Raw genomic sequence first — 22,059 nt, forward strand, 5'->3', positions numbered from 1 at the left:
AGCTATTAAACGTTCCTCGTATGATAAACCTTTCATTCCCTGAACCATCCTTGTGAACCTCCTCTGAACTCTCTCCAACGCCAGCACATTTTTTCTTAGATGAGGAACCCAAAACTGAAGGCGAGGCCTCACCAGTGCCTTATAAAGCCTCAGCATTACATCCCCAGTCTTGGATTGTAGAGCTCTTGAAACAAATGCTAACACTGTATTTGCCTTTCTCACCACCGACTCAACCTTTAAGTTAACATTTAGGGTGTTCTGCACAAAGACCTTTGCATCCCAGATTTTTGCATTTTCTCCCAATTTAGAAAATAGGCCATACATTTATTTCTACCAAACAAAGTGCATGGCCATGCATTTTCCAACATTATATTTCATTTGCCACTTCCTTGTCCATTCTCCTAAACTAAGTCGTTCAGCAGTCTGCATGTTTCCTCAACACTTCCTCCACCAATTCTCATATCATCTGCAAACTTGGCAACAAAGCCACCTATTCCACCATCTAATCATTGATACACAGCATAAAATGAAACGGTCCTATCACCAACCCCTGCGGAACCCCATTAGTCTCTGGCAGTCAACCAGAAAAGGATCCTTTTCTTCCCACTCACTGCCTCCTACCAATCAGCCAATGCTCTAACCATGTCAGTAACTTTACTGTAATACCACTGGCACTTAAATTGATAAACAGTCTCATATGTGGCACCTTGTCAAAGGCCTTCTGAAAGTCCAAATATACAACATCCACTTTATCTATTATGATCCTCAAAGATCGGGCAAGATTTTGCCTTAAGCAAACCGTGCTGACTTTGTCCTATCTTGTCCCATGTCATCAAGTATTCCATAACCTCATCCTTAACAATTGACTCCAACATCTTCCCAACCACTGAGGTCAGGCTAACTGGTCTATAATTTCCTTTCTGCTACCTTCTTCTTTTCTTAAAGAGTGGAGTGACATTTGCAATTTTCCAATCATGCCAGAGTCCAATGATTTTTGAAAGATCATTACTAATGCCTCCACATCTCTACTGCTACCTCTTTCATAGTCCTAGGGTGAAGTTCATCTGGTCCAGGTGACTTACATACCCTTAAGTCTTTCAGGTTTTTGAGCACCTGCTTCCATGTAATAATAACTGCACTCACTTCTCTTCCCTCACACCCTTCAACATCTGACACACTGCTAGTGTCTTTCACAGTGAGTACTTATATAAAATACTCATTTAGTTCATCTGCCAGCTCTTGTTCCCATTATTATTTCTCCAGCCTCATTTGCTACTGGTTCGAAATCTACTGTCACCTCTTATTTTTTACATACTTGAAAAAGTTTTTACTATCCACTTTGATATTGTTTTCCAGCATGCTTTCATCTTTCCCCTAATGATTCTTTCAGTTGCTCTCTGTAGGTTTTTAAAAGCTTCCTAATCCTCTATATTCCTGCTAATTTTTGCTTTGTGGTATGCCTTCTCTTTTGCTTTCATGTTAACTTTGCCTTCCCTTGTCTGCCACGGTTGTACTATTTTGCCATTTGAGTTTTTCTTTGTTTTGGAATACATCTATCCTATACCTTCCTCATTTTTCCCAGAAACTCACGCCATTGCTGCTCTGCTGTCATCCCTGCCAGCATCTCCTTCCAATTTACTTTGGCCAACTCCACTCTCATATCACTGTAATTTCCTTTACTTCACTGAAATACTGCTATGTCAGACTTTACTGTCTCCCTATCAAATTTCAAGTTGAACTCAATTATATCGTGGTCACAGGTTCCTAAAGTTTTTTTTACCCTAAACTCCCTAATCGCCTCTGGTTTGTTACATAATCCCCAATCTAGTATAGCTGATCCCCTAGTAGACTCAACGACAAACTACTTTAAAAAGCCTTGTCACAGGTACTCAATAAACTCTCTCTCTTAAGATCCATTACCAACCTGACTTTCCCAATTGATGTGCATCTTGAAATCTCCCACAACTATCATAACATTGCCCTTTTGACATGCCTTTTCTATTTCCCGTTGTAAGCTGTAGTCCACATCCCAGCTACTGTTGGGAGGCCTACATATAACTGTCGTTAGGGTCCTTTTATCCTTGCAGTCTCTTAACTCAACCCACAACAAGGATTCAACATCTTCTGATCCTATGTCATATCCTTCCACTGATTTGATGCCATTCTTTACCAGCCCAACCACACCACCCCCTCTGCCTACCTTCCTATCTCTCCAATACAACATGTAACCTTGTTCATTCAGCTCCCAACTACAACGTTCCTTCAGCCATGATTCAGCCACAACATCATACATGGCAATCTGTAATACTGCAATAAGATCATTCACCTTATTTCTTATATTTTGTGCACTGAATACTGTATTTTCTACCCTTTTTGATTCTGCATCCCTAATGCATCGATACTCACCCTACTGGCTGCAATTTTGTCCTATCACCTGCATGCTCTTCCCAATAGTCTGACAGCATGCTATCTTTGCCTTTTTACCGTCTATCCTATCCAGAGTCCACTTACTCCAGTTCCCACCACCCACCAAAAATAGTTTAAACCCTCCCCAATAGCTCTAACAGATCTGTCTACAAGACCTGTCCCCCTTGGGTTCAGATGCAGCCCATCACCTTTGAATAGGTCATACCTCCCCCAGAAGAGATCCCAATGATCCAAGAATCTAAAGCCCTGCACCAGCTTCTCAGCCACACATTAATCTGCCAAACCATCCTGTTTCAACCCTCACTGGCACATGGCATAGGACCTGGAGGTCCTGCTTCTCAGCTTTCTAACTAGTTCTCTAAATTTTCTTTTCAAGACCTCTTTGCTTTTTCTTCATATGTCATTGGTAACCAATATGTACCAACATGTATCAAAACACCTGGCTGCTCTCCCTCCCTCTCCAAAATGCTGTGGACGCAATCCGAGACATCCCTGAACCTGGCACCAGGGAGGCAACACACCTTTTGGGTGTCCTGCTCACATCCACAGAATTTCCTGTCATACCCCTGACTACTGAGTCCCTTATCACTACTACTCCCCTCTTCTCCCCCTTTCCCTTATAAACCTTGGACCAATGCTCAGTACCAGTAACCCAGTAACCCAGTCTCCCTGGGAGGGCATCCCCGCAACAGTATCCAAAGCAGTATACTTATTATTGAGAGGAATGGTCATGGGGTACTCTGTACTAACTGCCTATTCACATTTTCATTTCTCCTGACAGTCACCCAGCTTCTTCCTGCAACTTAGGGGTGTCTATTTCCCTGCAACTCCGATCGACTATCTCCTCACTCTCCCGTTCAATCCGGAGGTCATCCAACTGCTTGGGGACAAAATGACAAGATTATGATGAAAACCCAGTGAGGACACTAATGACTTGCAAAGATGGTAGATTCCCTTCACTGGATGCAACTCCAGACACAAAAACACAGAGGTCTCTGAAATGGACCAGCAAGCCTTTTTCTTTGGAGTAGTTAATGCTGATCTTGCCAGTGGTCTCCATGCCTGTAAAATGAAATTAATAACATTACAGCACAAAGAGATGCCACAATAGACTGACGTCCTATCCGGGGGGGGGGGGATGGGGGGGTGTCTCAGTCGCTTCACACCATGGAAACCAGTTGAGAGCCAAGACAGCGGTGCGACGCAGCTTGCAGCGAACACTCCGGAGCTAATATCTGTTATTTGTTAAGTGGGGTGCCGTGCACAATCCTAATCTGATGAAAAATGGACTTGGGAGCACAGAGGAACATCTAGTAATCTCCAGGAAGGCCCTCTTCATTGTGCTGCTGAGGTCTGGGTCTCTGCTGAGAAGAACAGGCCCCCAGTCCTCGGGGTCGCATTGCCTGTGGCCGTTGGCAGGGGTGTCTTAATATGGTCAGCAGAGGATGGTGCTCAGAGAAGCTGTGCTGGAGGGGATGGTTGGAAGCTCGGATGTTCAATGACTTGGAATCTGCTGTGGTCGGGGCGCTTTCACTGTGTGCTGTGTCTGCGAGGCTGATTCTGGCGGTGCCGTGGAAGTCCATAGCAGGGGTATTCCCTTCTGCCGTCTGCGTGGGATGACGAGTCTATCAGGACCCTGAGGACTTGTGGAAACTGTGTGATGGTTTCTTTCGAACTTAGTCTTTTAACATCTTTGGACTATTTTTACTGTACCCATGGTCTGTTTTTTAAAATCAATTATGCTATTGTTTGCACTGTTGTAACTATGTGGTTTTGTGCAGGTCTTGTAGCTTGAGTTTTTGGTCTTGTTTTGTCTGGTGGGTTTGGAGCTCCTTTCCGGGAAATGCGCTAAGATGGTAGCGCGATATTAATACGCAGCAGCCTCTCTGGACTTCTGGATTGGGGATTGCCAAACGTTATGTGGATTTTCTGGTGTAGTCTGTTTTGTCATGTACTTTTGTGATATCATTCTGGAGGTACGTTGTCTCATTTTTTAACTGCATTGCATTTGTGGTTTCTAAATGACAATAAACTGAATCTGAATCTGAATAAGCACCAGCCTGATGAGCCTATAAGGCTCAGGACAGACTTTAACTTTAACAAAGAGATGCCTGGGCAAATCTTCAACTTGAATGTTCTGCTAAATATGGTAGAACAGTGTGAATTGGACATTTCAACAGGACATTTCATAAACACACACTTCTTAGACATGACTATACAGTATTTGAACAAAAAGGGAATCGAAGAACTGAAGAGAATGACTTGCTTCTGTGCTGTGAGATAAGGTCATGATCATAAAGCAATGTCCCCAAATAAAAACAGGGAATTCAAAGAATTCCCAATCAGGAACCAACAATATCCCTCTGCAAGCAGACACATGTGATATAAACTTACTGCACCAATTCTAATTCCTAATGGCTGAACACTAAAACAAGCAGTAGAATAATGAATCTGTTGTGAAGTTTTATAAGATAAGCAGCACTTTGTGGTAGGATAAAATTATAACAGGGTCTCTTGAGGTTTGGTCACCTCATTACAGGAAGGATGTGGAAGCTATGGAGAGGGTGCAGAGGAGATTTACCAGGATGTTGCCTGGTTTGGAGAACAAGTCATATGAAGCAAGGTTAGCAGAGCTGGGACTTTTCTCTTTGGAGCATAGAAGAATGAGAGGGGACTTGATAGAGGTCTACAAGATTATGAGAGGCATAGATAGGGTGGATAGTCAGTACCTGTTTCCCAGGGCACCAATAGCAAACACCAGAGGGCATATGTACAAAATTAAGGGAGGGAAGTTTAGGCGAGACATCAGGGATAAGTTTTGTTTTGTGTTTTTTTTACACAGAGAGTTGTGAGTGCCTGGAGTGACTTGCCATCAATGGTGGTGGAGGCTAAAACATTAGAGGTATTTAAGAGCCTCTTGGACAGGCACATGGATGAAAGAAAAATAGAGGGTTAAGGGGTAGTGTGGGTTTAGCACTTTTTTTTAAAGGATTATATGGGTGAGCACAACATGGAGGGCTGAAGGGCCTGTACTGTGCTGTAATGTTCTATGGTTCTTCTGAAAGAGTTCTAGAACCAAAATCCACTAATTGTCTCAACATAAACATGCACAACCTGTTACCAGCTCCTGCATTGGAAGAGTTTACAATGACACAATGAGCATATAAAAGATTTGCTATAATTTTTTTTTAAATGTACCATCTATTTAGCTGCCTGCTGCTCTTTCACTACCATCACATTGAACTTTATTCTAGTTTCTTCCCCTCAGGCCCTTCCCAAGTTTATCTTGTCTGAATTCCACAACTTTAAAATTGCTCGCCTTCTGGCTTACATTTGACTTTTGCTTGTTGACTTTATTCTTATTCCCCTAGAACCATTTTTGCCAAAATGCCAAAAACAACTCATGCCCTTTAAAAATTAATAATCTGAATTCTGCCCATTTTCCCCTTTAGCGTTGAGCATGTCAACCCTCCACTTCTGTAGCTCCCCGTAGGACTTTCACAAATGAAGTTTGTACTCCTGCAAAAGCACTCTAAACATGTCTTTTTAAAATATATAACTTACATATGATATTGTCCAGTAATGTTAAAAAAAATCCTGCATATCCTACCTTTGCTCCAGTCTACTCAGTAGATGCTCACACCATCTTTTCCCAAAGATTATTTCTATTCCCCATTTTGCGGAATACCCTCACCTGGCTACTCAGATCTACCCTGGCATCACACTTGCCTTCATTATCTCTTAGGAACCAGAAAGGTCTATCCTTGGCCACACTTTCCTCCACGCTTAACAGCTGCCTCTTGATTTCCACCACTGATCAACCAAACTAAAAACAATTAGCGTACCAGTGTGTCAGTTTTGCATGAGCTATGATGACATTGTAACATTTGCCTTTATTGGCCGCAGTGCTTGAGGTTGGACTTAAACAACTGATGATAGACCATGGCCGTTAATCCATAATGAAAATGGCAGAACCAGACCAAACAAAAAAGTGTAAACAGTATAGCATGTAGTATCTCAAATATGGATTTATACCAGCACCAAGCAACCAACAGCAGCCAATATGTCTGCTATGTGGAAGTTTTTTCTCCCCCTAAATGAAGCAATGAAACTTTCCAGGTTTCTTGAGAATTTTAAGAGAATACACTCTGATAAAACAAATAGGAACTTGGCTTATTTTCAGTCACTTCATGAAAACTCTCAGAAATGAAAAACACTTTAAAATATGTTTGCCAACACTTCAAAACATGTTTGCCAGTACTTCAAAACTAAACAGTGATGCTATGCGTGCTTCATACAACACCTTATTGCTCATGGCTGAGTCTGGAAAGCCCCATACAATGGAGAACTGATTCTGCCAGCAGTAAGGGAGGTCTGAGTATAGCTTTGCATAAGTCACCAGACCCAATAACTAAAGCGATTTTGCTCAGTGGCAACTCTGTTCAAAGATGAATAGATGAAATGTCTGAGAATTATGCAACATACTTGGGATAACAGAATTTGCCAGGCAACAACTCTTTGCTTCTTTAGTTACGTTTGCTTCAAAAAAGATGAAAGGATGGTTCAAGCATTATTATTTGCAAGGGAACTACAAACAAATACAAAGAAGGAGTCAATATTTCAGGTTGTTGAGCAATTTTTCCAAAGAGAAGGGCATTCTGCTCAACACCATTTTTGCTTGTGCAGCAGATGGGGCACCATCAATGACAGGACTGTGGGGGTTATTATTTTCTTGGAAAAAAGCTGTACCTAACATATTTACCATTCACTATGTAATTCACAGTAAACATCTTGCCACGAAAAACCCAAGTGATCAGCTGCACAATCATTAAATACTGTTACACAACAGCAAAAAAAATCAAGGTCCTGCTATTTCAAGAGCTTTGTATTGAATATGATGAATAGCTTGAATGTTTGCTATCACACGCAAAAGTCAGATGTTCTCAAAAGGAAACTGACTGCCTCACTTTTATATGCCTTTTGGAACTGTGATAACATTCTTTGAAAACTAAAATGCTTCATTCAGTAGTCAACTCAAGAATATCATGTATGACATTGTTTACTTGTCAGAATTATTCACCAAGTTTAATGAAATCAATTTTAAACTGCAAGGAAATGATGTGAATTTTATCAAAGTCAAATCAGTTGTCTCCACACTTCTGTCCAAGTTAACCCTATTTAAGTGCAACATTGGTTGTTGTAACCTTTTCCAATTTCCAAGCCTCTCGGAGTTGGAGAAGGAAAGAATACCAAATCATCTTCCAGTGTACTGTGCCCACCTGGGTGAGCTGCATAAAGTCATGTCAGAGAGTTCATGATCTTCTCCAGATCCAAACTCCAGATTGGGTAATAATGCCTGAACACTTGTAATGAAGAATTAACAGGAAGGACGGAGGAAGAACTGATTTTGCTACAAAATGATGTTGATCTGAAGCTGAGGTTCAAAAGGTTATATCAAAACACTTGATTGCAGAAATGAATCCCTGAATGCTACACTGCACTGTGGAAAAAAATTCCAAGATGTTGTTTATCGCCTTCACAGTAAGGAGCTCTATGCAACGACATAACGATATCAAATATCTGCAGCAATTAAAGTGGAAGTATTTGCTAAATGACTGATATGTATCTCTCAACTTCTTTGAGATGAAAACCTGCACAAAACTTGTTTTCCATTGCTCCAAGCCAATTCATCTCATTGAAAGGTGAAAAAGCAATGAAGTAGTGAATTGTTGTACTACTAATGTATGCCCTAAAATTGCTGATGAAAATTGTTTTTACTGTAATTAAATAATCTTATTTGTAGCCTTAAACGGATTTGAATAACAGATTTGCAAACACGAGGAAATCTGCAGATGCTGGAAATTCAAGGAACACACACAAAATGCTGGTGGAACGCAGCAGGCCAGGCAGCACCTATAGGGAGAAGCACTGTCGACGTTTTGGGCCAAGACCCTTCGTCAGGACTCAACCCGTCCTGACGAAGGGTCTCAGCTCAAAACGTCGACAGTGCTTCTCCCTATAGGTGCTGCCTGGCCTGCTACATTCCACCAGCATTTTGTGTGTGAATAATTTTTGCAATTATTTGTCACTGCTTTGAATTTGCAGCTTCTATTTTCTTCCACTGTGCATCGTATATCAAAATTCTTTATAGTTTTTAATGTAATGGCTAGACAGGGAGTGTGCATGGGATGTTGCTGGGAACCAAGGAGTTAGTAACCCCAAAATGATTGGGAATAACTGCTCTAGACTCTTCATCTGCATGTCCTCCAAACTCATCACTCATCCCTACACCTGACAAAGCTGTCATTCACCTCCCATTCTATCTCCTTTAGCTTCATTCCATTTTTGGTCGATTGCATCCTTGAAGTGCTTCAAGCTGTTTCTCTATACACAAAAGGATGTTGAGCTGGGAGCTGTTGTTTCAGAAATGATGCAAATGAATTATCAATTTTATATGAAACTGTCCAGCAATGATGAATAACCACAATCAATTTGTATTATTCTAAAGGACATAGCAAGCAAGGAGAATAAATAAAAACACAAAAAACTTCAGTGAAGAAAATACTGAAAAATGTTATGAAAAATTAATCTTACAAACTGTTTAAACTACATAAAATCCACTATAAAACTTAATGTCCACGACGCTTCAGTTTTCATTTATTTCCACAATGCTCAGCACCAAGATTTACTAAAGCCAAGACTTTAGAATCAGAGTGTACCTTATACAATCTGCCAATTTATGCAAATGGATGAAATAATTGGTGATCGTATTCCTTGGTGGATATATGTCACTAGCCAATTTGTGATCTTCTAGACTTAATCAGGTAGGATGAAATTCAGCAGTTGCTGATTTATATTGGTGAACTATTGACAGGTCTACTGAAATTAAAAAGCACAACACTGCTAATTGATACTAAAAATAAACTGCACATAATTTGGGTGGGGGTTGTCTCAATTAATCCAGATGCTTCACATCTGGACATTGCATTGTAAAAGAAGCAAAAAGCACACCATCCCGATATAAATCTGTGAGCTAAGGGTATTTTAAAAGGCATTTGCAATGACATAATGATATCAAATATCTGCAGCAATTAAGGCAAAAGTATTTGCTAAATGATTGATATACATCTCTCATCTTCTTTGAGATGAAAAACTAACAAATAAATTGTATTAAATGATTTCCTTCTGACCAAAAAAAACTGTCAAATTAAGACTTGTTGACAAACACTTCAAATTAACAGACTTCAGTTTATGTAATCTGTTTTGCAATACTTTTTCCAGCCTAGGGAAATACTAGACTAGTCATTATTTCTTTGATGTATAGAGCAAAAAAAAAATGCTGTTAAGTGCTTAGCAGATGAGTGAAAAAGACTTCATCTGTGTGGTCTAATTCAGCTTCTGACATCACAGGAGTTACTTTTGATGGTGTGTACCATTTTCCCATGCTTTTTTTTCCCAAATTTTGAAGACTGGCAGTCTTTTGCTTTAATGTGTAAAGACTGAACATAGTATTAATAACTCAAACTACATTTTGTCATGAGCATGATCTCATATAAAGTTAGCTTTAAATACAGTGCATTTAAGAGGAATTTTATGGAAGACACCTCGTAAAATAATGCCCATTTATTCTGGGAAATACAGTTTGAGTACCCCTTATCCAAAACGCTTGGGGCTGGAAATGATTCCGATTTCTTCACATTTTGGTCTATATAATCAGATAGCTTATGATTGCCATTATTTCTGACTCTGAACTTATGTGCTACTAGTAAGCAGTATTTGTCTTACACTTGTTCATCACACATATATACTTAACAGAAAAAAATATTCCATACTATTAGTATAATAATAATATAATGTGTGCAGAATAACAAAAGCAGCACAGCAGCATCAGAATACCAGAATCAGCTGTTGAACAATAACAAACAATGGCAGGCTTTCAGTCTCCACCTACAATGCCGTGTTTTGATTAAAAGGTTACAGTACACTGTATTTATATTTTAATTTTTTTAAGTTTTCATGTAAGATATAAAAGATTCAGCATTGTAGACTTATTCTGATGTTGATTTTCATCAGTAATGATCTTGGCAAACTCATTGATGAATTTCTCTGCTGCTTCATGATCAGCAGGCACTTTATCTTTAAATTTTTAAATATCTTTAAAATGTAATGTCTTAATTTCTACAGCTTGCTGGATATTCATATTTACCTTCAATTTTCAGTCATTGTGATAGACCTTTGCTTATTTCATGATCAGCATATCTTTAAGTAGCATATGTTCATTCTGACACTGACGAATCCACACTTTCAATACATGATCGAGATCATCACTTTTTACTTCATACAGCATTTTAGAAATTTTAATTAATTTCTGTTCATTACATGGGTGAGGTCATTTCTCAGAACTACCTGTGGTGCGTCTGTGCATTGCCTGGAAACCTTCCCAATGCCTTGTGGAATTTTCCATTGTCAGTGCTCCAAAAAAAATATTGGATTTTGGAGGTTTTCAAACCCTTGGAACTTTGGATAATAGATACTCAAACTGTACCAGCAGATCCACACTGAATTGCCACCATTTCTCAACAAAAATTACTACATTTTGGATATGGGCAATTAAGAGAATCACCAACATGACAACCAAGTGCTTCTAGCCATTCCAGATCATATTCTGCTGCTGGATTCCCCATGGAAGATGCAAACTTCTTTTCATTGTGATTGTGCTCAAATATGTCAATTATTTTAAAAGGCTTTAATCACTTTAAGAGATGATTCTGAAGATTAGAGACATTCAGAGACACTTAAAAATCATGACTATTTGAACAAGAGAACAGGGCTTTGCTGGCTATCAAAATTATTGAAATTTTGTTGGAGGGCCTTGGTCTGGACCACCCATGTTCCATAACATGTTCAAATCTGGGACCCCTGGATAAACATGATGAGTTTTCCAGTTTCAGCTAAATCAATTCTGGATCGACCGAACACCTACCTGAAACATTAATTCAGTTCCCTTTTCCACATGTGATGTTTTGTCTTACAGTCCTATACTGGTGTACAATGATTCTGATAAAACAATAATTACAGAGTTACACATTTTCTATTTATGGAAATTAATTTAATTTTAATTTATTATATTTAGCGATACGCCGTGGAATAGGCCATTTTGGTATTTCTAACCATGCCACCCCAGCAATGCCCGACAAACCTAATTAACCCTAGCCTAATCATGGGACAACTTACACTGACCAATCAGCCTACCCGATACACCTTTGGACTGTGGGAAGAAACCAAAGCACGCAGGGAAAACCCATGCATTCCATAAGGAAGACTTGCAGTTGACCTCAGAATTGAACTCTGAACTGCAAAACACTGAGCTGTAATAGCATCCTGTTAACCAATACGCTATTGTGGTGCCCATCAATTAAATATCAAGGACTTGAATAACTTTGATTTGATACAGAGTAATACAAGATGGAAACTGGCCCTTCAGCCCAATTATGGGTCCATGCCAACCTCAGCATTCTCCCTTTCGAGCCCCAACTGCCCAAAACCCTCCAAACCATCCCTTATGAATGAATAGAATCATTCATTCTATGAAGTGTAATATAAAAACATCCAATAAAGTTCTACAATAATATATGTAAGAGATATGACTACAGTGAAAATGCTAGTTCCTGAGCAGATCTCAAAGATAACCAATTACTTGTAAATTATTTGTTCTGTCCCATCTACATTATCCTCGTAGATTGGTAATGTAACATTATGCTTGTCACTTGCCAGTGAAAAGGATTGTGCACCTTTAAACAAGATAACTTCTTTATTGATTATACTTGACACTGACTTTAAATTGCAATTTCCAAATGGCTTATTTAGCAGATTTGACCCAACCACAGATTCGGCAGCGCAACAGGTATGGCAACAGCGCCCGTGAATACACATCGTTCCATTACCATATATAGCCAATTACCATTCCATTGCACGGAAAGCAGCGAGCTAGCTGCTAGCTGTGTGCCCAGAGACCCGAGTTCTTTATGGAAAGAGCTCGGAAAAAGTGACACAACAGATTTAACACCATAAATTAGTGAGTTGTTTTGTTATGTCTCCCCTCTCGCTGTGAAACGGGTATACCTCTTTTTCCCCTATCAGGGAGAGAGAGAGCCTGTGGTATGTCAAAATTTCCAGGTGAATCAGTAGTCTTTGGGGTACTGCAAATCTTTGTCATTATTGATGCTTTGCTGCACACTTGAGTGCTCGGTGGGGGTGCTGATACATTTTGCTGGTGGGGGAGTGGGGGTCGTCACTTTGCTGCTGCTTATGCATGGGAGGGGGGAGTTGGGGGGGCAGGGGCTTTGGCGTTCTACCATTTAACTATCATTCATTCGTTGGGGCACTCTGTTTTTGTGGATGTTTGCGAAGAAAAAGAATTTCAGGATGTATATTGTATATATTTCTCTGACATTAAATGTACCTATTGAAACCAACTGAAAAAGATAATCAGCTGGTAGGTTGTTACAAGCATCTTGGAGAACTTGCCACAATTCTTCTGCAGACTTCCATTGTCTCTCTAGCTTCTGTGTCTCCAGGTAATCTCAAACAGCCTCAGTGCTGTTAAGATCAGGCTCTGTGGAGGCCATACCATCTGATGCAGAATTCTTTATTCTCCTTTTCACTGAAGAGAGTTCTTTTCGACTTTGGCCACATGTTTGGGTTCATTGCCCTGCTGCAGAATGAAGATGGGAACAATCAGACACATCCCTGATGGTATTACGTATTGGATGAGAATCTGCTTGTAATTCTCAGCATTGAGGATCCCATTAATTCTGACCAGATCACCAACTCCATTTGCAGAAGTGCAGCCCCAAACCTGCTAAGAACCTCCGCTATGCTTCAATGTTGGTTGCAGACACTCATCCATATAGCGCTCTCCAGCTCTAGTATGGCCAAACTGCCTCCTGTTTGAGTCAAGATCAAAATTTGACTTGTCAGTCCAGATCACTTGGTGGCATTGTTCGGCACCCCAGTCCTTGTGTTTTTGTGCGTCTCTTGGTTTTGTTTCCGCTTCGTAGGAATGACTTTTTGGCAGCAACTATTCCTTGAAGACAACTTCTGATAAGACTTCTCCGCACAGCGGGTGTACTTGGGTTCCAGTGGTTTCTCAGAGTTCAGTGCTGATAGCAGTGCTAGACTTCTTCCAATTTAGAAGTGACACCAGCATGACATATCTCTTATCTGCTGCACTCAGTTTCTGTGGCGGACCACTGTGCTTCTGATTCTCAATCTTGCCCATTTTGTTGTGCTTCTTCAGAAGAGCTTGAACAGCACATCTTGAAAATCCTGTCAGCCACAAAATTTCTGCCTAGGAAAGACCTTGCTGATGCAGGATGACCACCTTGTATCTTGTTGTTATGCTCACTCCTGCCATGGTGTAAGAATTGACAATTTGAAGGTTAAACTGTCACATCTACCACACTGTCACCTTTTAGTTTGATTGTCCTTCGCCCAGTTTGATTCCTTCTACACTTATTTCTGTTTCAGTTAATCAGTTTAGTTAATTCAACTCATTATGTCATTGATCATTGTTATCTTTGTTTAATCATCCACCAACTACATATTTACCGAGTAATTAAGTTTTAATTAGAAAAGACATCTATCTCTTAATATATCCACTTCTTTAACAAAATACAAATATTTCTCTGATACATTCAATTTTTTGGAAAATGCATGTTTGGAAATCTAATATTTGCTCTTTTCTACTGGCACAAAAATGCAACACACAAAAATATAAACATCTACATTAAAAGTGTGCCCAAGAATTTTGTACAGTACTGTATATAACAGGGAAATTATCTTCATCTTTCATCAAATCAGCTCTAGAAAAATCTGCATTCTAATTTTGCTTTCTTCAGAATGCTGTATAGCTTGGTAAGTATTTCCAGTACTTTCAGTTTTATATCTAGGCATATAAGGGCATTTTGAAAATCACAAATTATTGCAGGGTTCATTAATTAATTAAACCATTTAAATTTTAACAGTTCATATTTATGATCAATAAAGTGTTGAAATGCCTGGTTTTAAATATAAAATTCTGCGTAAGTACATTCCATTTTATTCTAATATCTTTAACATGCTATAAAATAAATCCACTGTTCTCAATCATGAAAATCCCTATTGCAGTCATTTATTTAATTCCTTACATACACCTTCAGCACTGCAGTCAACCAGATAGTGACATCTGTCATTCCTGTTGGGGTGCACACATAATCCTGGGACAGCACGATTCCATCTAAAAGCTGATTAACACCAGAGTATTTTTGCTGAGAAGATTGTCATTAGCTTTTACTTCAGTTGCAATCTGTCATCTTTTTAATTCTCATAACAAGTTCAGCTTCATCACGTCTGTGACTATTCAGTTCTTTGTGTATAAACAACGTATGTTATACATACGCCCAGTATAAAATGCTTGTGAAAACCCCAGCACAGGTACAGCACTGAGCACTGCTAAAACACAAAGACCAAAGTCCAAATGTCATTCTATCAGCAAGGACAAACATCCAGTGCCAAATCTTCTGAAGGGAACATCCACTGTCATTAAATATTTCGCATTTAATGAAGCCACACTCAGGTTGGAGGAACAACACCTTATATACCGGCTGGGTAGACTCCAACCTGATGGCATGAACATTGACTTCTCTAACTTGACTCAGTCCAATTAAACTTTAAGAAATTGATTGAAACTTTCTAAAAAGGTTACATTAATTACAACATAGTAAAAAAAAGTCAATGGAAAACTAAATACTTACACACTTCAGTTGTCAATTGGACATGATTGAGGTATATATACCTCAGCCCCGCTAAGTAGCTGCGATTTATAGTGATCCAACTGCATCGATTCTAACAGTACAGGTACAAGTCAGTATGTCTCTCCTAATGTGATCACAGCAAACTTCTATATTCCTCCACTATTATTCAACAATTTTCTAGAGGTTTAGCACTTACCGCAGCATTACTAATAAAGCAGAATCCTCTTCACAAAATAGATAGATTTCTGAGCTCATGTTAAAAGACTCTTTCCAAAACTATCTACCCAATATGTGAGAAAATGCATTCTGAAACACAAAATTCATACTCCCAAAAACCACCCAAGGTGACTAGCAGAAAGGTAGACAGGACAAAGCAGAAAAATCCTTGAGATGATTCAAAACACAGGTGGTCGTCAGTGGTGATAAGATATAAATAAAATCAAAACAGGCTCTTCAGCCATGCCAACTTTTTTGCCCATCAGCACTAATTCTATTTGTTTGCATTAGGGCTGTATGCTTCAAATGCCTTGCCTCTCCAAGCATCTGTCCTAAATGGCTCTTAAACATAGTGATTATATCTTAGCATGCAAAGTCAGCTCCAGCAGACTAGGCAATGAGATCTACAGTGAGATCCAACAGCCAGGAAGACGGTTCTGTAATATTCTATGGAAAGTGAAGGGCATGACAAGACACAGAGGAAATCACGATCATCTACTGCAACCAAGTAGGTTGTGAGGACCATGTACAACTGAACCCAGACCTGTGAGGTCGAGAGTGGACCTGCCCAGTGCAACAGCTTTTCCACTTTAAAAACTCTCCTGTACAGGTTTCCTCAGATATGACTAACATCCACCACTACAAGCAGTGAGGACCTACAAGTAGCTAGGAGTACACCTGGGTGACAGACTTGAGCAGTGCACCAAAACAGAGGCTGTGTACAAGAGGGGCCAGATTCATCTCTACTTCCTGAAGAGACTAAGGTTCTTTGGCGTATACAGGCCTCTCTTTCACATGTTCTACCAATCTGTTGTCTCTAGTACAATCTTCTATGTAGTGATTTGCTGGGGCAGTGGCACCAACACAGATGATGCCAACAGGCTGAATAAACTGATTAGAAAAGCTGGCTCTGTTATAGGAGCCAAACTGAACATACTAGAGGCAAACACGAGGAAATGTGCAGAATCTGGAAATTCAAGCAACACACACACAAAATGCTGGTGGAACGCAGCAGGCCAAGCAGCATCTATAGAGAGAAGCACTGTTGACGTTTCGGGCCGAGACCCTTTGTCAGGACTAACTGAAAGGAAAGATAGTAAGAGATTTGAAAGTAGGAGGGGGAGGAGAAAATGCGAAATGATAGAAGACCGGAGGGGGTGGGGTGAAGCTGAGAGCCAGAATGGTGATTGGCAAAAGGGATACAGAGCTAGAGAAGGGAAATGATCATGGGATGGGAGGCCTCGGGAGAAAGAAAGGGGGAGGGGAGCACCAGAAGGAGATGGAGAACAGGCAGAGTGATTGGCAGAGAGAGAAAAAAAAGGGGGGGAAACAAACAACAACTAAGAAGGGGAGGAGGGGCATTAACGGAAGTTAGAGAAGTCAATGTTCATGCCATCAGGTTGGAGGCTACCCAGCCGGTATATAAGGTGTTGTTCCTCCAACCTGAGTGTGGCTTCATCTTGACAGTAGAGGAGGCCATGGATAGACATATCAGAATGGGAATGGGAATGGGACGTGGAATTAAAATGTGTGGCCACTGGGAGATCCTGCTTTCTCTGGCGGACAGAGCGTAGGTGTTCAGTGAAACGGTCTCCCAGTCTGCGTCGGGTCTCACCAATATATAAAAGGCCACACCAGGAGCACCGGACGCAATATACCACACCAGCCGACTCACAGGTGAAGTGTCGCCTCACCTGGAAGGACTGTCTGGGGCCCTGAATGGTGGTGAGGGAGGAAGTGTAAGAGCAGGTGTAGCACTTGTTCCACTTGCAAGGATAAGTGCCAGGAGGGAGATCGGTGGGAAGGGATGGGGGGGGGGGGGGGGGGAATGAATGGACAAGGGTGCACTGGCGCTGCCTCCTGCACGCATGCTGAGCTCGTTGACTTCATGAACTTTGCCTCCAACTTTCACCCTGCCCTCAAATTTACCTCTGTTCTAAAGGGACATCCTTTTATTCTGAGACTGTGCCCTCTGGTCCTAGACTTACCCACTCCAGGAAACATTTTCTACAGGTCCACTTTATCTAGAACTTTCAATATTCAGTAGGTTTCAATGTCATTTGTCTAAACTCCAGCCAAGTACAGGCCCAGAAACAATTAAATGGATGAAGAGCATTCAGGTGGATATGTCACCAGGGCCTGATGGGATATAGCCTAGGTTATTGAGAGAGGCAAGAGAAGAGATTGCTAGGGCTATGACCAATACCTTTGTTTCCTCTCTAGCCATTGGCGAGGTCCCACCGAGTAACTAATGTTGTTCCACTATTCAAGAAGGAAACTGAGGATAACGCTGGAAACTCTTGACTGGTAGGGAAGTTGCTTTGGAGAATTCTTACGTACAGGATTTATAAGCATTTGGAAAAATACTAATTAGGAAGAGCCAGCATGGCTATGTGTGGAGCAGGTCATGTCTTACCAACTTGATTGGGTTTTTTTGATCAGGTGATAAGGGAAATTGAAGGTAGAGCTGCAGATGTTGTCTACATGGATTTTTGAAAGACATTTAATAAGATTTCTCATGGGAGGCTCATCCAGAAGATTACAATGCATGGGATCCATGGTGAATTGGATGTTTAAATTCAGAACTAGCTTGCCTATAGAAGTCAGAGGGTAGTGGTCAAAGGAACTTATTCTTGTTAGAGGTTGTGATTAGTGGTGTTCCGCAGGGATCTGTACTGGGACCACTGCTCTTACGATGTACATGAATAACATGGATTAAAGTGAAGATGGGTGGATTAGTAAGTTTGCAGATGATACTTCAATGCAAGAATCATAGAAAAGGCAGAAGATAAGTGCTGGAGATGAGGTAGCTCGTGTACAAAAAGGTAATGTATAGTGAGGGGGCTGTTAATAGGGCAAATTGCAGTCAACAGGATGAGTTGCAAAGTAAATGGTGGAAAAAATTGAAAAGGGTGAATAAAGGGCTGAAGGTGTTATATTTGAATGTGCACAATATATGGAATAAGGTCAATGAACTTGCAGCATTAGAGTTCGGGTTAGGAGATTGCAGAGTAGCAGGCTAGATTTTGTAGGCATCACTGAATCATGACTAAAAGATTACAGCTAAGAGCTTAAAGTCCAAGGATACACGCTGTATTGAAAGGACAGATAGGAAAGCAGAAGGGGCAGTGTTGCACTGTTGGTAAAAAAAAGATTAAATCAAATCATTAGAAAGAGGTGACATAGGGTCATAAGGTGTTGAATCATTGTGGATAGAGCTAAGGAACTACAATGATAAAAAGACTGAATGAAATTGTATACAGACCCCCAAACAGTAGCAAGGATGTGGCCTACAAATTACAACAGGAGACAGAAAAAGCATGCCAAAGGGCAATGTTACAATAGTCATGGGGGATTTCAATATGCAAGTTGATTGGGAAGATCAGGTTGGTACTGGACTACAAGATGGGGAATTTCTAGAGTCCCTATGAGATGGCTTTTTAGAGCAGCTTGTGTTTGAGCCCACTAGAGCATCATCTATTCTGGATTGGTTGTTGTGCAATGAGCCAGAATTGATTAGAGAGCTTAAGATAAAAGAACCCTTAGGGACAAGTGATCATAAAATGATCAAATCCATCCTGAAATTTGAGAAGTGAAAGTCAGATGTTTCAGTACTACAGTGAGAATAAAGGGAATTACAGAGGCTTGAGAGTGGAGCTGATTGGAAAAGAACAATGGCAGGGAGCATATAATAGAGCAAAAATTAGTGGGAAGGTAGAGGATTGGGAAATTTAAAAACCAAGAGAAGACATCTAAAAAAAGTCATTAAGGTAAAGATGGAACACGAAAGTAAGCTAGCCAATAATATGAAAGAGGATACCAAAAGTTTCTTCAAATGCATAAAGTGTAAAAGACAGGCAAAACCAGACGTCAGATCACTGGAAAACAATGTTGGAGAAGTAGAAATAGGGGACAGACTGAATCAGTATTTTGTAACAGTCTTCACTGTGGAAGACACTAGCAGTTACTAGTGAAGTGTGAAGTTACCATTACTAGAGAGAAGGTTCTTGGGAAACTAAAAGATCTGAAAGTTGATAAGTTACCTGGACCGGATGGTGTGCACCCGAGTGTTCTGAAAGAGGTAGCAGAAGAAATTGTAGAAGCATAAGTAATAATCTTTCAAGAATCACCAGATTTTGGAATGGTTGCAGAAGACTGGAAATTTGCAAATATCACTCCACTCTTCAAGAGGGTAGATAGGCAGAAGGAAGGAAACTGCAGGCTAGTTAGTCTGACCTCAATGATAGGGAAGAATCAATTGTTAAGGATGTTATTTTAGGGTACCTGGAGGCACATGATAAAATAGGTCCTAGTCAGCATGGTTTCCTCAAGGGGAAATCTTGCCTGGCAAATCTATTAGAATTCTTTGAAGAAATAACAAGCAGGACAGCCAAAGGAGAATTGGTTGATGTTATATATTGTACTTGGATTTTCAGAAAGCCTTTGACAAGGTGCCACCCATGAAGCAGTTTAACAAGCTATGAGACCTGGTATAACATGATAGATTCTAGCATGAATCTAGCTCTGACTGGTTGGCAGGAGGCAAAGGAGGGAATAAAGGGAGCTTTTGCTAGTTGGCTGCTGGTGACCAGTGGTGTACCACAGGTGTCTGTGTTGGGACCAGTCCTTTTTACGTTATATATCACTGATTTGGATGATGGAATTGATGGCTTTATAGCAAAGTTTGCAGGCAATATGAAGACAGCTGAAGGGGCAGGTAGTTTTGAGGAAGTAGAGAGGCTACAGAATACAGTGTTGGGAAGTGTTTAGTCATGCACTTTGTAGAAGAAATGAAAGGGTTAACTATTTTCTAAATGAAGAGAAAATACAAAAAAACTGAGGTGTAAAGGGACTTAAAGGTTAATTTCCAGGTTGAGTCTGTGGTGAAGAGGCAAATGCAATGTTAACATTCATTTCAAGAGAACTAGAACATAAAAGCAAGAATGTGATGTTGAAATTTTATAAAGCCCCGGTGGGTCTTCACTTGGAGTACTGTGAGCAGGTTTAGGCCCCTCATCTTAGACCGAATGTACTGCAACTGGAGAGGATTCAAAGGAGGCTCACAAAAATGATTCCAGGATTAAATGGCTTGTTGTATGAAGAGCATTTGATGGCTCTGGGCCTGTATTCATTAGAATTCAGATGAATCAGGGGTGACCTCATTGAAACCTATCAAACGGTGAAAGGCTTTGATAAAGTGGATGTGGAAAGGATGTTTCCTATGGTGGGGAGTCTAAGACCAGAGGACAACAACTCAAAATAGAGAGGTGTGCTTTTAGAACAGAGAAGTGGAGCAATTTCTTCAGCGAAAGAGTGGTGAATCTATGGAATTATTTGCCATAGGGGTCGAGGATGATAGATCTTGATTGGTCAGGGCACAAAGGGATATGGTGAGAAGGCAGGAGATTGGGACTGATTGGGACTGAGGAAAATTGGATCAGTCATGATGAAATGAAATGATGGAGCAGACTTGATGGGCCAAATGGTCTAATTCTGCTCCTATATCTTGTGATATGAAGATTGCTGGTGATATGGCTAGAGTAGAAGGTTAACAAAGGATATAGCAGGATACTGGCCAGAAAAATAACAGATGCATTTTCACCCAAACAAATGTGAAATGTTTCACCTTGGTAACTCAAACGAAAAGAGACAGTACATGGTTAAGGACAGGACCCTTAACAGTGTTGCTGAGCAGAGGTATCTTGGGGCTCAAGTTCATAGTTCCCTGAAAGTGGCTACACAGGTTGATAGGGTGGTTAAGAAGGTATATGGCATGCTCGTCTTTATTAGTCGAGGCTGTTGAGTTCAAACGTCAGAAAGATATGTTAGAGCTTTATGATTAGTCTGCATCTGGAGTATTGCACACAGCTCTTGTCAACCCATTATAGGAAGGATGTGGAGGTTTTAGAGAAGGTGAAGAAGGGGTTTACCAGGGTGTTGACTGGATTAGAAGGCATGTGCTGTAAAGAGAGATTGGACAAACTTGTATTGTTTTCTCTGGCATGGTAAAGGCTCAAGGGAGATTCCAAAGATTATTATTCCAAAACTATATTCCAAAGATTTCCCCATGACACTTACACCACCTGCCTAATTTCATGCCTAAATAACTTTCTCAATCAATAAAGGAGAAGTTTTAAATAAGCTACTATTAACCCCATTGCCCTTACACCTTTCTAAAATTTACTTATAAACTTTTGACCATTGGAAGTCCAAACCTAAGAAAGTGATCATCCCCCTCCTATTCCTAGTCCTATATACTTGGCTCTAGGAACTTTTCTTTAATTATTGTAATGTTCAAAGACAGGGGAGAGGAGAGAGGAACAAAGAGCAACCTGACGTTAGAGGAACACCACAGTGTTTGGATGGGGAAACAACGAGAAATCAGTCTTCTGTCCCAATGTCCTATCCCCAAGATCAAATCAGAAATCCAAATACAAGCTTAGTTTCAAAACAAAGTTTCTATTGGATTGCATTCCAGACACTCCCGTGCATCTCATGGATTGCAGCTAAAAGAAAAATATAAGTACAACTGTTGATGTGCTAATGCAAGGTGAATTATAAATATTGAGGTAAGTTAACATATTGTTCACTGTTAATCATCAGTAGATATATCATAGCTCTG

General features: G+C 40.3%; 1 protein-coding gene across 5 annotated transcripts in view; it reads right to left on the bottom strand.

The window, feature by feature from the left end:
* The window catches only part of LOC140713914 (protein PALS2-like), a 186,295-nt gene that overhangs the window by 94,923 nt on the left and 69,313 nt on the right, over nucleotides 1-22,059 (bottom strand). Inside the window, exon 2 of one of the 5 annotated variants that reach the window (XM_073024589.1) lies at nucleotides 11,411-11,484. The exons of the other annotated variants lie outside the window; for them this stretch is intronic. The gene's annotated coding sequence lies outside the window, so the exon portion shown is untranslated. The remainder of the gene's footprint in view (nucleotides 1-11,410; nucleotides 11,485-22,059) is intronic. 5 annotated transcript variants of the gene reach the window in all.

The sequence above is a fragment of the Hemitrygon akajei genome, chromosome 20, assembly GCF_048418815.1.
Source record: "Hemitrygon akajei chromosome 20, sHemAka1.3, whole genome shotgun sequence".
NCBI lineage: Eukaryota > Metazoa > Chordata > Chondrichthyes > Myliobatiformes > Dasyatidae > Hemitrygon > Hemitrygon akajei.